Raw genomic sequence first — 15,284 nt, 5'->3', positions numbered from 1 at the left:
GTAATACTTCCCAGGAGTTTAACCCACGTTTTTCAGAATTTGCCTCACTCCTACGCATTCCTGCTCACATTTAGACCCAGATTAACAACAATTTTGACCTGGGTTTGTGTCACAAAAGTGAGGCAAACCTGCGCAAAATGTTTTAAAAAAAATGTATTTTCCAGTCTAAAACCTGATTTGCACTGGAACGTTGCCTGAAAGTAATTCGGAGCAGTGCAAATCGCTGCTTTGCATTACTCTGCGTTAAGGGGGCATTGCATGGGTCATATAGAGGCGTTCCCATGCAAGCAACAATGGCTTTTGACATAAAATCTTATCTACTAAAAACAGTAGACAGTGTTATTTGTCAAAAAATAAATACTACTTGAAAGCAGGAGTTAAAAAGGAGAAATGCTTTTATTTCTCCTAACTGTTCACCACTTTGCTTGTGTACTGGACTGTAAAGCACAAATCCGAAGTAGGAAGCATTTTAAAGTTAGTCAAAACATAGTATTTTCTACTAGGATGGCACCCTTGCAGTACGAAACCTATGCAAGACTCATGCAGACACCTTTGCATGGTGCTAGGCAACATGATTCTGTGCCAGTGTTAGGGAGAGAGTAGGATGGTGCCATATCTTTGTAGATATGGTGCACTACTGCTCTCTCCCTCTCATGCAACACAGCACTTTTGGGTGCTGTGCAGCGTTGTGTGAAAGTTTAGGTAACCATTGGCCTTAAGGGCCTCGTTACAAGTTTGGCGTTCCGTGCACTGCCATGGCAGCTGTGGCAGTCGGGTCACTGTATTACAAGTCAGACAGGCCTATGGAGCAAAGATAACCATGGTCCTGCCGGCCACGCCAGGCAGCACAGACTGCTGCGGTCACAAGGCAGCACAAACAGGCAAGTGGAGCCTGTATTTCTGTCAGGCAGAGTCACATAATGGTATAAGCAAGTAAATGCATACTTTCTAAAAGTGGTATTTTCAAAAGACAATTTTGAGACCCTAAACTCCACATTTTTATCTACTCTCAAAGGGAATCTGCGCTTTAAGGATATTTAAAGGTAGCCCCCATGGTAACCTATGAGAGAGATAGGCCTTGCACAGTGAAAACCGAATTTGGCAGTATTTCACTGTTAGGACATATAAAACACACTAGTATATGTCCTACCTTAAACATACACTGCACCCTGCCCATAGGGCTACCTAGGGCCTAACTTAGGGGTGCCTTACATGTAGTAAAAGGGAAGGTTGAGGCCTGGCAAGTGGGTACACTTGCCGAGTCGAATTGGCAGTTTAAAACTGCACACACAGACACTGCAATGGCAGATCTGAGTCATGTTTACAGGGCTACTAATGTGAGAGGCACAACCAGTGCCGCAGGCCCACTAGTAGCATTTGATTTACAGGCCCTGGGCACCTCTAGTGCACTTTACTAGTAAATCAAATATGCCAATCATGGATAAACCTATCAACAGTACCATTTCTATAGGGAGCACTTGCACTTTAGCACTGATCAGCAGTGGTAAAGTGCGCAGAGACAATAAACCAGCAAAAACAGACCTAAAAAAATAGGAGGAAGAAGGCAAAATGTTTGGGGATAACCCTGCAAAAAGGGCCATTTCCAACAGGCTGTTTTGCACCTCTATAGACAGTGACACAAAAGGGGACGGGGTGTAGCCTGCATATCTTGATGAGCCATCTGAGCTAGAGGGGAGGAAGGAGTGGTTATTCACACCTGAAAGGACTGTGCCTGCCCTCACACAATGTAGTCTCTGATCCCCTGGTGTGCGTCTGGGGCCTGGCTTGGATAAGGAAGGATCTTGCAAACACTTGAGAATTTGCTTTGAAGTTTGCCAACTTTAAGGGCAGAACAGGGTATAAGAAGACCCAAAACCCCAGACTTTTAGAATCTTTCTGGAATCAAGAGGAACCTCTGCCAAGGAGAAGAGCTGGAGGAGGAGTACTGTCCCTTTGCTGTGTTGCTTTGCTGGACTGGCCTGCAGTTGCTGCTTCTGCCTCAAAAGAGTGCAAAGGGTGAACTTTGCTGTGTGTCCTGCTTGAGCAAGTTCTCCAAGGGCTTGGAGTAGAGCTTGCCTCCTGTTGGAAGTCTCAGGGACACCAACGACTTCAGTTTCCTCGACCTCCAGCACTGGGAACTGTGTGTTTTGAGGTGCTCAAGAGGAGAAACCACTGCGAAGCCGTCAAAGTCGTCAGTGGCCTGCACCCTAACCTGCAAGCACCGCACGAAGTTGCATTGCCCCGCTTTGCACCGCGAACCTGGTCTTACCGACGCCATCATTGGACGACTTCACCAAGCTGCTGCTAGCACCGTGACCTGTGGGCCCCGCACTCCGACATTTCCTGCTGACACTGCAGCCTGGGCATCCCCTACGCTTCCGCTCCTGCTGACACCGCCGCCGCTGCCTGCACCGTCGCCTGTTGACACCGCTCGTGAGGTACACTAAGCACCGTCCCGTCCCACACCACAGCCCCAGTCCATCGACTCCAGTGTCATCACCAGACATCCTGCCTGCACCGTGGCCTGTGGACACCGCTTGTGAGGGTCACGAAGCACCGTCGTGTCCCGCACCACTGGCTTGGGCCTACTGACAACAGCGCTTTAGCAATGACGACAATGCTGCCTGCACCGTGACCTGGTGACACTGCACGTCAGACCACCCGCTTCACAAGGCAGCCCTGGTCTTACCCACACCGCTGGACGGCGTCACCGAGCCGCTGCCTGCACCGTTACCTGTGGGCACCGCACGTCGCATCGTCCAACTTCACACTGCAGCCCCAATGCCATTCACGCAAGTGCTTCTGACTTCATCAGCCCAGAGTTTGATCCACACGCTTGTCACTTTAAGAGCCCGATGACTCCCGCACCGACTTGGAACTGACACCGCTCTCCGGAGCTCACCGCGAGGATCACGACGCCCTGCAAATCCAAGGTACTGTTTGCAGGTCTTCCCGAAACTGTAGCTGGTCCGCGACACCGCAGCCGGCCTGAACTGTTGGTTTTGTTGATCAAAATGCCGTGTTAGCCCCAGGTGGAGCTATCGACTTCGAGGAACTATATTTTTAAGATAAATCTTACAAAATTCATATTTTTAACACTGTATGTTGGATTTTTATTGTTTTGGTCTTGTTCTGCACAGATAAATATTTGGCTATTTTTCTAAAACTGGTGTGGTGTCTTTTTATAGTGTTTTCACTTATTACTGTGTGTTATGTGCAAATGCTTTCCACACTGCATCTGAGATAAGCCTGACTGCTCGTGCCAAGCAACCATGGGGGGGGGGCAGGGGTTATCTGAGTGGGTATCTTCCCTATCCTGACTAGAGTGAGGGTCCCTACTTGGACAGGGTGCAAACCGACTGCCAACTAGAGACTCCATTTCTAACAATAATGATGTTGATCCCGTCTCCTCCTTGTCTTGACCTGAGGTCCTGTGGCCAGGTGCTTCCCCACTCGACTGTGCCCTGTCTCCTTTGCTTCCATGGGCTGATGCTGCAAATATAAAGAGAAATAGGGTCATCACATCCATGATGTCACTTGAACAACAGCTGTGATTATCATACATTGCCATGATGTCAAGTAGGCCAGAGAAACAAACTACACCTAAGTGGCCCCTACATGTACCATACCATATGCATACACGCCATCTGAACTGACAACAGTTGCCCATAGGAAAAGCAGGATCTCCGACAACTACTTTGCATGGCCAAGTAGGAGACTACATCACCTTCACAATGCTTTGCCTCATGGGGGGTACTTCACCTGTTGTCGTACAATAGTAGGCCAATGCCAACTGCATTCCCTCAAATCCCACACATGGTCATGCAAACATCTATTTGTCACATACACAGTAACACAATAAGAAAAGATGCTCCCAGAACATGCTATGTTGCTGACAGTACAATGGCCTGGAGAACGTGACATGGAATTTCTCATGTCTCACAGGAAACATATCAACATTGCACACTTCACCAAGTGAAATTTGTCCTAATGAACTCATGAAGGTAGTACTAATATTGCTCAGATATGCTACACATTTGGCATGGAAATGTACACTGTAGACATCGTGCAAATTGTCAGGGAGATATGGGCCAGATGTAGCAACCCTTTTGCGAGTCGCAAACGGCGAAAATCGCCGTTTGCGACTCGCAAACGTGGGTTTGCAATGCACAAATGCATATTGCGAGTCGTTACCGACTCGCAATATGCATTTGCGACTCGCAAATAGGAAGGGGTGTTCCCTTCCTATTTGCGAGTCGGAGTGGTATGCAACTCCATTTGCGACCGCGTACGTGGTCGCAAATGGAGTCGCAGTTACCATCCACTTGAAGTGGATGGTAACCCACTCGCAAACGGGAAGGGGTCCCCATGGGACCCCTTCCCCTTTGTGACTGGACCCCATATTAATTTTTCAGGGCAGGGAGTGGTCCAAGGGACCACTCCCTGCCCTGAAAAATCCGAAACTAAAGGTTTCGGATTTTTTTGAAATGCAGCTCGTTTTCCTGTGAGGAAAACGGGCTGCACTTCAAAAAAAAAAAAATGCTTTATTTAAAAGGCAGGTCGCTAACATGGAGGCCTGCTGACGTCAGCAGGCCTCCATGTTAGCGAGTGCCTATACTCGCAATGGGGCCGCAATTTGCGACCCACCTCATGAATATTCATGAGGTGGGTCATTGCGACCCCATTGCGAGTTGCAGTCGGTGTCTCAGACACCGTACTGCATAGCAATTTGCGACTTTGAAATTGCGAGTCGCAGGGACTCGCAATTTGCAAGTCGCAAATTGCTTTTTTTGTACATCTGGCCCTATATCCCTAAAATTCACAACACAATGATTCGACAAGTCTCAGGGAAATCAGCACGAATTTCTGGCACTCATTATTATGACATATCCTGTTTGCATCAGTAGACGGCATTAGTCCTTTGTATGTTGGAAAGGCCCGGAGATTTGCAAGTACTTGTAAAAAGTCTTCAACATGTTGCCCAATGGGAAGATACATCACTGTCTCCATTTTGGTCATGCAAACCAAGATGTCTGTATTTAAATGGTTGTAACTAAACATGTGATTCCGACATAACTGCAAGTCACTCCCTGATGCATGTCAACAGTCAGGTTACAGACCTTCCACATTACACATGTGCAGTGTACTTTTTAACATGATGCCACATCAGTAGCATAGAAATGCACATTGTGACTACAATATCTAGTCATACACATCTTGTCCCTCATTGCTACTGCAGTTGTACATGCCAAATGACATGCCATGATGGGTGAAGGTATGTGTCAGCCAATAATCAATGGCGACACACTCCTGTATGTGGCACCACATGAAATGTAGACCCATTGAAAATGTCCTATTCCACACACAAGTTGGCATGCACATATATGTGAGGGAATACAGGAATCATCCCATCAACACAGGTAGACCATGCATGAAACAGCAGTGTACACATTTTGTCAAAAGAGAAGGGGACCCATGCTGACATGTAGGCACAAGGAATATTGGCAACAGTCTTGGCACATAAATCATGTCAATGGAGATTCCCCACTTACCGCACTGTCACATGTATGATAGACATGTTCACATTACAGACAGTACTGAGGGACCAGCACCTGTCACATGCTGAAGCCAAGTAGCCTGTGGATGTCAGACACCAATATACTAATTTTACCAGACACATGGCTGAGGACAGTGAGCCATCACTTTCTTTCTTTTGGCCTGTAACACTGAGGAGTAGTGGTCTGGATTTACACCCACTACAACAACAAACAGTACTTGATTGATCAATGTACACAGCTATATGTTGTCCCTGGAGAGCAAACTGTTTATAGATTGTACACAGTTGTATCCTAGGTCTTTGTGCCAATAGGCAAGGCACACCAGTATGCACCACATGACATGTCTACACATACAATCACTCATCTACTGTGTTACACGTGGCTTATCCCTAATTGCCAAGGGGAGCTGTCAGACCTAACACATTCACTTGGCAATGTGACAAGCAGGAATATTCCCTGTACTCATCTCATTGTGGCTGCTGTGCTGTCCTGAAATGCCCATCAAGGTCTGGGTGGGCCACTGCCAGACTGCGAGTCATTGTGGGGGTCATGGTCTGACATGCACCCCGTCCACGTTGGGAGGACAGCCCCAGCTGGACCTCTGCAATCTTCTGGACCCTGCATCTTGGGTCCTCCCACCTCTTCTGCCAGTGGACGGTCCCTCAGCTGTGGAACTCCAGAGTCCGCACCTTCCAGACAATGGCTCTCCATAGCTCCTTCTCATGGGCTTTAATCTGCATGGATGCTAAAGACAAATCAAGGGATTACAATCACAAGTTTTTACCCAAATGGTTGAGTCACATACATGTTAGAAACACTAAGCTAGAACTTTTCAGTTGTGAAAAGACAAGCCAATAAATACAGGGACAGGACTACAGACATATATATTTCCATCTGCAGACTAACACACTACCCTGCTCAGGGCCTACAATGATTAAGCAAGCTTACTGACATCAGGTAGCCCATGCTTTGAGCCCCAATGAAACACTGCACATCAATTTGGCTTCTGAATGGTAAACTCTTTGGGCCTGAATGGACCAAAACATTCACACTCTATGAGATTGACTCACTGCATACAGTCTCACAGGCAACTGACATAGTGTAGACTTCACCATTATGAATTAATGAAAAATCTTTATCCGATTATATAACAATAGTCATAAAAGAGAACAATAGCACAGTAAAAGCCCATCACACAATAAAACTCCCTAAAATAACAACAATCAATTATGAGATTAAAACGTATATAAATAACCCTATATATTAAAAATGTGTGTCTTTACTCTAGGCCAGCACACCCTTCAAGAAGGGAAGCACTGCTATTACCTCCGTGATTAATAACTGTAAAAACAAAAGAGCTGGCTTATGCTGTCTAAAGCTCCTGGGCTTCAGAATTGGCAGCAAATTCCTGCATCCCAAAAGATTACAATAGGTAGAGAAAAAAACAAAATGTTCTAAGATCTGTGGTGAACAGCCATCAGAGGGGCACATCATAATTGAGTTTGGGTCATATTGCCCCAGGGGAAAACATATGAAGGTGCGGATTGAGCCCAACCGAAACATAGTTCAATCCCAGGGACGCCTAACCTGACTAAGATAAGGCTCTGGGCCTGCTGTCATTTGCAAAAGCAGAAGAGGGAGAATAGCTGATTTTGCAACCACATCATTTTCCCTTGCATGTCTCTGGAATATGTCCATAACTTTCTTCCTATCCCCCTTCTTGATATCCCCTGCTTATTAAACAATTCCGGACAGCCTAACACCTTGGTAACAGAATGGATGTACCTTAACCAGGGGATCTTAAGCCCATGCACACACCTTAGACAATCCTCAGTTATCTCCCTGTTCAGGGCTGTGGAGTCACTATTCCACACGACATCCACAATAACTACGGGGCTAATTTCAGCTGGTCCTCTACATTGTCTAGGCCCAGTTCTTCATGGACAAAGGAAGTCAAGCCGGAAAGACCCAAGCTCCAGCAGTTTTCTGCAAAAACAGTTCTCCTTCATTTGAATGGCTCTGCTGTTACTGACCCCAAAATGGCAGCACCATACATCAGCACAGGTAGGCACTTCATTTTAAACACCTGCAATAGCAGCAAAACTGGTTTGCTCCCCACAGTAAGCACAAATTTGAACAAATCGCCACATGCCTGGCGAAAGCGGGCACATTGATTTAGGAGACAGGGCCGCCTTGATCAAATATAACTCCAAGGTAGGGGAAGGATGCACCCTTACTAATGGCCTTACCCTTAATGGTTATGGGTCTAGTTTTAGGATTCAGTTTCCTGCACACTACATAATGGGTTTTTGTGATGTTTATGTCTTGACCCACCTCCTCCATAAAATATACAAATGACTCAACCAGTAATTTGAGGGCATTAAAACTGCGTCATCCGCATATAACAAGGAAGGGACAAAGGTAGATTTTACTCTAGGCAGATCATTACCATTTACAAACAAGTGGTGATTAAGACCATATAATATAAAAGAACGGGAGCCAATATGCAGCCGTGCCATAGCCAACTGATGCATTTGCTCCCAATGGACAACTCTTAAACGGTCAACCAGGGAAGAAGGCAGCTCTAGAGGCAGAAGATTATGCCAAAGCTTAGACCTAACCATCTGGTTAGAGGTACAACGAAGGCCCATAAAAGCTAAATATAGGGAACCCTGTAGCACGTAGGATCATGTTATCCCCCTTTTAACGGCGGGAACGGTAACCGCTGGTTTCCATGAAGGAGGAATTGTATCCTGGGCAGCTGCATTTAGTACATTTGTTAAGGCAGGGGCCCAGAGGAAAACCTCCCCTTTATACAGGTATCTCATCAGGAAAAGGTGCTTTATTTGAAGGGCTAGCTAAGATGACAGCACTCACTTTTGCCACGCTAATGCTGATGTCCAGTAACAACCCACAACTCAGGAGAAATGGAAGTGCCGATGTCCCCAGGTGCAGTCCCACAAAGCTGCTTCCCGTTGACAATTCGCCAAAACCCTGACAAACCACCCAGTTTGCAGGCAGCTGTTAATTGCTCCCAGGATGCTTCTTTTAACTCTGATTTCCTTGTCATGATAGTTTCCATAAGGTCCTTCCTTGCTACCTTTATATCCCCCTGATTGCGAGGATTTCAATTTAATTCCTGCCAAAGTTGCCTGTTCGCCTCCAAGCAGGCTCTGTTGAACCAACCGGCATGCTTTGGACTCCTCCCCAGCCATCTCCCTCATAAATTAATTGGCTGGGATGTTAAGTTCTCAATATGCCTGCAACACTAAAAAGGGTGATGGAGTGATAGAGAGTAAGATATCAAGAATAATGGCAGAATTAGACTTCACCACTATTTCTGTCAATCTTGGGATCAATAGGCTACGTCACTTTATCCTCAGACCCTTATCCTGGGGGTACAAAACCCTAAGGCACAGGACCGCTTCTGGGCTATTACAAATGAGAATGACCAAACTAACGGCAATTGGATTGTGGTCACTGTAACACATCTGGAGGACTTGTCCCGACCTAGCAAAATCTACTAAAGACCCAGAAGCAAACAAATAATCTATGGTGGAACCCTTCCCACAAAAGTGGGGTGGTGAGATAATGAATCAAGCCTTGTGGAGACCAGATTTTGTAATCCTGCTTCACCCAGAGCCCAAGTAACCTTCTCCCCATATGATTTGAGGATAATATACAAGACGGCGTCTCTCCCCCCCAAACAAAGTGTTGCTGTTAATTTGATTAAACCCCAGTTTAGCATTAAAATCTCCACCCACGTTAACTTTAAAACACTCAAGTGAACTAGGGGATCTGGCCTGTAGGATTGATATGGCTCGGAAAAGGACCTCAATCTAACATGTAGGGTCCGTTACTGAGTTATAAACGTTAACTAAGAAATAATGAAACTCCCTGCTTACTACCACACTAAGGATCTGGATCCCTGCATGATTGAGAGCAAAATAAATAATATGCAGATTTGTGGCAATACTGACCATTGTAGACAAACCCCTTCGAGCTTTACCACCATTGATGGGTGTCGCTGTTCTATTAAAACATTTACATTCTTCCCATATAATCCTTTCCTGACTCCAAGTCTCTTAAAGCATCACCAGATCATATTTTGTAACCATATCTAACCAATCTGGGTCCTGGGACTTAAACCTGATGCCCACTACATTCCAACTAAGAATCTTCAGTGTTGAATCTGAAGGTCGGACAACCCCCCTCCTTCGTCACCTTTGGGAATAAAGGCCTGTCTCTGAAACAGCCGCAGTATCTAGGGTCTGTAGTCAATCACTGGAGTCTAGAGTTGACAGGGGGAGTAATCTTTGAATAAGGACAAATGAGAGGATTCCATAGGCCACACCCTTCCTAAGTCCCGGGCTTGAGTCCTTAGTCGCAAATGACTATATAAATGGCCAAGCTGGTAAATTCTAACTCCCAAGCCACTACGAGGAAGCTCACTGGAGCTGTGAACCAATTGTCTAGCAAGTGAGGTTGTCTTACAATTTATAAAAATTAAATCTCCACTTATGAACTTCACAGCTGATTCAGCCCAACCTACCCTCCTTACAAACAGGACATCCCCATATTCCCCACGGTTGAAATCGGTATGTTGGCACAGCCAGTGGCAAAACTTTTTCTCCAACTGATCAGTAATTTCCCAGCAATCATCAGGGCCGCGAGGCAGCCCCGTCAAGGTTGTCACATAGGGGCCACAGTTGGGTGGCAGATTTAGGACGGGAAGCTACTTACCCTCCCCTCCGACTTCCCGTTGCTCCCCCCAAATCTCTTTGGAAGCTGATCCTCCTGAGAACCCCACAGCCTTCCATTCTTGCAAGCCGCAGCATGGTTTGCTAAATGAGAAGATCCCCCAGCTGGAACAATGGGACGGTTTACTAACTGTGGAGTCCCCCCGGCTGATATATTAGAGTGCGTGACTGACGGTTTCAGTTTCTGGGAGCAAGACCCAGAGGGAACTTCAGCTTGCTGGTCAGATTTCTCCGAATGGTCTATACAAAGGGTCCTTTGGCTTGTACTCGGGCCATTATCCAATACAGTGCATATTTGGGATGGTAGAAAGGGTGCCATTTCCCATGTTACCTGGGTAAATAGAGGAGATGGAATTTGATAATGCCGAGATGGTAGCCTCTATTTTAACCAGTCTCCCTATCAATGGCGACAACCTTTCTGCCATAATGTCTCTGATTTTTCCAGCGACTCAATCCCTTTCTGGGAAAACAAAGCCCCCACTGCCAGATGCCAATTCACTTCTAGAATGTGAATGGCTCATTTTGGTTCCCATTCGCTTTAGTTGGCATTTTCTCTTGGCTTGGGGTGGACAACAACTGGCATTATGATCCACAAGTGAATTTCCATCAGGTAGCTGATTCTGGCCCAGAGGAATCAAACCAGCAGGAAGTGCTTGTCTCATCCAAATTATCATAAGCCAGCGGTGTGGCTCCCCTTGTAAAGCCAATTGTGGAACCAGCAAGGGTACATGACCTTTCTCTATCTCCAGAGAAAGTCGATGCTTTGCCAAATCGATCTCTTTAGAGATCACTGCGGCTGCTCGAGCCAGGAAAGAGTCTAAGGTAGTGGTGTTCGAGGCTCTGGGAACAGAGTCTTTGGCGCCCACTAACTTTTGTTTCCCCATGTCTTAGTGTTACTCACTTACAGTTAGTTAAGCTCATGAGGGGGGCCCAAATGAAATCCCATCAGCCAGTCTTCCAAACATCCGCTAGGTGCCAAAGTAAAAAAGAAATAGTCAGAAAATGAGCTTACCTCAGCCTAGAACAAGGCGGGATCAAGGTGCGCTCCTAAGACAGCTGTGGAAAGGGGGAGGCCCCAGGCTGGTGACGGCAGGCAAAGACAGGCCCCACTGGTCACAGAAGTCTGAGGTGTCCCTCTCCTTGTAGCATGTCAGTGCAGGTAAAACTGCTTGAGGTATCCCTTGTGTTTGCGGTGGGCAGGAGAGTCCTAGCAGACATTGTCATGTTTGTGGTGGACCCTGTGTGGGTCTCCAGTGCATGGGCTTCATCCAGGCCCCGAATCGGTCCCACATAGAGGTGTCACCTCCCTCTCACCACGGGCGTCACTGCCGGCCTCTGCCCACAACTCCCACAGGTGTTTGCGCGCTCCGCCCCCCCACTGCCTCAGTTCCAGGTGGGTTTGGAATCGATCTGGGTACTTATTACACTTGAGTGACAATCAAGGGGCTGGCATGGTGGGTACAAAAAGTGTCTTCCTTGTCCATGTGTGGACATGTGGTCTAACAAATGCATACTTATCCCACTTCAGGGTGTGGGCTCTGTGGTATGTACCTGTACCACAGAACACTCCTTTGGACATATGTGTCCAAAATACAGAGATGGCATCCATCATACAAAGGCATGCATTGTACAATATCTGCTGTGTGACCAAGCTACTGACTCACATATCATGGCCTCCCATGAACCACACACTGCCTGCACGGTGGGACTGTAATTTGTGCAATAAGCCAGTACAGGACAAATGTGACTCGTGTGAAGGTGAGAACAGAACTGTGGGAGTAAGGGACCTATTGTGAGTCAAAGACACATATTGACAAAGATGCATAACACACACATGGACTAATTTAATGGTTTACCTCAGTACTCATGCCTATTCTAGTCAATGGACTGAGACAGTAAGGCCAAGTTTTGCCACTAGAGTGTTGTGTTGTCCACATACCAGGATCTGCTGGTGTACAGGGAGTGGACACAATGCCACAGCTGCCTAGCCACAGTTGCTCTCCCACAGCCTAGAGTAGGTCCCATACTGGGAGATACATTTGACAGGCCCTGATTTCTGCAAGCCCAGCATACAGAACCTACATGAAACTCAATTTACATCACTTCCATGCATGACAGTACATCATGTCGCCATCAGCAATTTGGCATGTGGTATGTGTGGCAACCTGAAGGGCAGAGTGAATCAGGATATGCCTTCCAGACTAGTTTGCCGGATGTGGGTTAAAAGACCTGTGGTTCTAAGCACATTGCTTACAAGATCCTAAAATTACTCATACAAGATGCATACACAGCTCATGCTGTCATGCACATACATGCACATACATGTTGTCCAACATTTCCAGCAATTATGAAGAAAGATAAGTCAGTGAAATGCAGTAAAGTCTCCTTACCTTGTTATGTGCATCCAACACAAGGAGGATCTAGGACCCCAAAAACCTACCACAACACAATGTGACTGAACCTAACATATGGTACTGGCCACCAATACCTGCACCACGTACATCCCATTGATGCCACATAGACTGCAACAACAGGCAAACAAGAAGTCTAACAGGCACAAAGGGGCACACTGTAGTCTGTGAGGAGGGAAAGGAGGGTGAAGTACAGAGAAAAATGTGCACATGAGGAACTTACCTGCTCCTCTGGTGAGCCATAGATCTGTCCATACAAGAGGAGGACCTTTTTGACAAGCCTCTCCAACTCCTCTGGAGAGACGGCAGTGGCGCTATCCCAAGCTGGACGTGGCACGATTGCTCCCATAGGCGGCACACAGCAGCTGAGGTCATGGAGGTGTTGCTGGCAGCAATGTCAGGAGTTAAGTGAGTGAATTTGCACAATACGTCAGTCACGTCTGCCACGTACGCGGTCATCACTGCTGGCAGACACAGCCATTGGGCTGCAACTGCCACTGGAAACAACGTTAGCCTATGGCTGTGTCTGCTGAAGTTGCAACCGCCTACCGCCATGACGACTTAAACCAATGGTTGCGGCGGTTCCTAATGTCCAGTGGAGTATGTCAGGCATCCGCCATTTTAGCAGCCTTAAATGTGTGTTGGGCTTTCTAAACTGCGTCATACTTACACTACATGTTGTGTTGCATCACAAGCATCTTTCTCATGTGTTGTCATGTAGGTCCTTCTACTCAACCACCATTGTAGTATGTTTCAGGGCATAGATGTCATTTTACAGCGGTGCATGGTCCACCAGCGCCGACAGTCATTTTGGCAGTCGGAATAGACAGTCACATTTTGAGGGGCAATTGTGTTTCACATCTATGGGTTTTGTCTAAATCCATGTTTTAGACACGTGTTGAAAAACATGTGGGTCACATGTGACCCTTGTGTAGTTGGCAGCTGTGATGTGCACTTTGTGTCATGTCTATCCAGTCAGAAATGCTTTGTCACTATCATTGGCATGCATCATGTGTGTTGCTGTAGAAACACTGACTAATGTCACAACTCATGTCTTGTCACACATAGGTACTCTTGGAGAGGGAGGTTGCAAAAACGTCTTATCTACTGTCCACTGCGAGACCTTCAGTACATGGAAGAACGCCATATGATCATGTACTACTGCCTGAATAGGCAAACAATAGTGGACCCATGTCGTCAGTTACATCTAGATCAGATGCCAGTTATCCAACCAACATACCACCCATCATACGAGTTATGTCAGTATTGCACTTCCTAGCCACAAGGTCCTTCCAACATACATTGGCCCTATCTGCTGGTATGTCCCAACCCATGTTCAGCCTGGTATTGAAGGATTTCGTCTCAGCAATGGTGAAACACATTGATAGTTATATCAGGTTCCCCTGACGTGAGGATTTGGCCAATGTGACGGCTGACTTCTATGGTTTGGGACGCATCCCACATGTGGTGGGGGCCATTGATTGCACACATGTTGGATTGGTGCTACTGCAGGCCACTGAACAAGTCTATGACAGTGGAAAGAACTTCCATTCCATCAATATGCAAGTTGCCTGTTTGACGGATATCTACATTTCAAACGCCTGTGCCCGTTATCCAGGTTCATCCCATGATTCCTTCATTATGCAGAACAGCACCATACCCCAGCTGATGTCACAACTGCACCCAGAGAGGGCCTGGCTAGTTGGTAAGTCACATCTGTCCTGATTGTGTATGAGCAATGTCAGGTGCTACAATCATAAAGTGAGGGACTCATTGTTGCACTTATGTTCCATTCCTTAATAGTAGACTCAGCATATCCAAAGCGTCCTTGGTTGTTGATGACGCAGAGGAATCCAACTACACCAGGGGAAGTCCGCTTCAGTGAGGCCCATGGAAGAACACGGAGTCCAGTGGAGTGGGCTTTTTGGATCCTGAAGGCAGATTTCGCTGACTTAACTCGACTGGTGGAGCCCTCCTCTATTCACCTGGGAAAGTGTGTCAGATCACTGTGGCATGCTGCATGCTCCATTATATTGCCCTGCGAAGGAATGTCCCGTACATCCCAGAGGAGAAGGAGCCTTCAGTCCCACTCGGTGAGACTCATGAATTGCCAACTGAGGATGGCAGTGGTAAAGAGAAAGGAGCTGACTAGCGGTAAGATCTCATCAACAGCTACCTTTAATGAGCTTATGCCATGACTGTGATTGTACATTGAACTGTAATTGTGAGAATGTGTGGAGCTGAGTGTTTTGAAGACAGCTAGGGAATTGATACTCTGCAATATTCATCCAAGGGCTGATTGATTCGATAGCTTTTGACACATCACCTCCTTGATGATGTTGCTTTGTGCCCGTTTCCTTGCAATGTACTTTGTTTTCCATTTGCTTGCTATGTGACTTGTGCCATAGGTATGGTTTCAAACTTCTACTCCTTGTTTTGTTATACGTGCAGGTACCTTCACCATGTTATCTTCATGTGGGCATTTCAGAGTTGTGAAACTGGCAGGTAACTGGTGCTGTTCTGACATACAAAGTGGGCAAGGATTGTTCGAGATA

Source organism: Pleurodeles waltl, chromosome 4_2, assembly GCF_031143425.1.
Source record: "Pleurodeles waltl isolate 20211129_DDA chromosome 4_2, aPleWal1.hap1.20221129, whole genome shotgun sequence".
NCBI classification, from domain to species: domain Eukaryota; kingdom Metazoa; phylum Chordata; class Amphibia; order Caudata; family Salamandridae; genus Pleurodeles; species Pleurodeles waltl.
This window is presented reverse-complemented; position numbering follows the sequence as displayed.